Source organism: Jaculus jaculus, chromosome 10, assembly GCF_020740685.1.
Source record: "Jaculus jaculus isolate mJacJac1 chromosome 10, mJacJac1.mat.Y.cur, whole genome shotgun sequence".
Lineage (NCBI taxonomy): Eukaryota > Metazoa > Chordata > Mammalia > Rodentia > Dipodidae > Jaculus > Jaculus jaculus.
In genome coordinates, this window is record NC_059111.1 from 69,616,454 (window position 1) to 69,617,651 (window position 1,198).

Sequence of the window (1,198 nt, forward strand, 5' to 3'; positions counted from 1 at the left end):
AGTCTATTCCTCTACCAAAAAAAAAAAAAAAAAAAAAAAGGCCTTTATTTTTAAGAGTGAAATACCAGGCATGGTGGAGCATGACTTTAATCCCAGTACTCGGGAGGCACAGGTAGGAGGATCGCTGTGAGTTTGAGGCCACCCTGGGACTATATAGTGAGTTCCTACCTTGAAAAACAAACAAACAAACAAACAAAAGAGTGAAATGAATATATATGTTTGCATAGAATTAGACAGTTATATTAGCAAATGTACTTAAAATAAACATTCTCATATATCACAGGTGTTTTCTTCTGGTGTTTCTAGTTTGGAATTAAAAGTGACAAAAAAGTGGTTTTGATTATAATGGTTTAATAGAGACCTGATTCTGAACTTTTAGACTACTGAAAATCACTTATTAATAAATTAATAAATCCATATTATCATTGAAGATTAAACTCTTCTTATCATGCCATTGTATATCATGCTGTAGGTTTTTAGGAGGTTTTTCAGACAATTTCACATATAGATGAAATAGTGTCTTAGACAAAAATAATGATTCTACTTAGCTATAAAAATATGTCAAATTAATAAAAACAAATTATTTCATCATTTGTTCATTTGTGATTCAATGTCCTAAGAACTCAAGTTAATCTACAAGAAGCTGAAAATGTTCATTTTAGATTTTTCATATCATTGATATATTATGCTCTTTTTTACTTTCAAATTTTTATTAACAACTTCCATGATTATAAAATATACCCCATGGTAATACCCTCCCTCCCCCCACTTTCCCCCTTGAAACTCCATAAAAATATGGAATGCTTCAAGAATTTACATGTCATTCTTGTGCAGGGGCCATGCTAATCTTCTCTGTATCATTCCAATTTTAGTATATGTGCTGTTGAAGTGAGCACAATATAATATTCTTTAAATAACTTACTATGTTTTCATGTGATTTTGTTATGATACATATCTAAAATCACTTTATGAAAAAGGCCCTAGTGTAGATAATGTTTCTGAAATGCCTAGAATGTGTTTAAAAGCTTAATTATAATAGTGAGTTTTAAAAAATTAACTTATTCATTTGTAAGCAGAGAGAGAAAATGAGGAAAGGAGGGTAGATAATAGGCACACCAGGGCTTCTAATCACTGCAAAGAAACTCTAGAGTTATGCGCCACTTTGTGCATCTGGCTTTACATGGGTATGGGGGAATCA

At 31.3% G+C, this 1,198-nt stretch overlaps 1 non-coding gene across 1 annotated transcript; it reads right to left on the reverse strand.

Annotated features, from left to right (window-relative positions):
- Nucleotides 1-789: 789 nt before the first annotated feature.
- On the reverse strand, nt 790-896 carry LOC123464168. Its single transcript, XR_006639409.1, has one exon. It is a non-coding gene; the product is annotated as a U6 spliceosomal RNA (small nuclear RNA).
- Nucleotides 897-1,198: the final 302 nt, after the last annotated feature.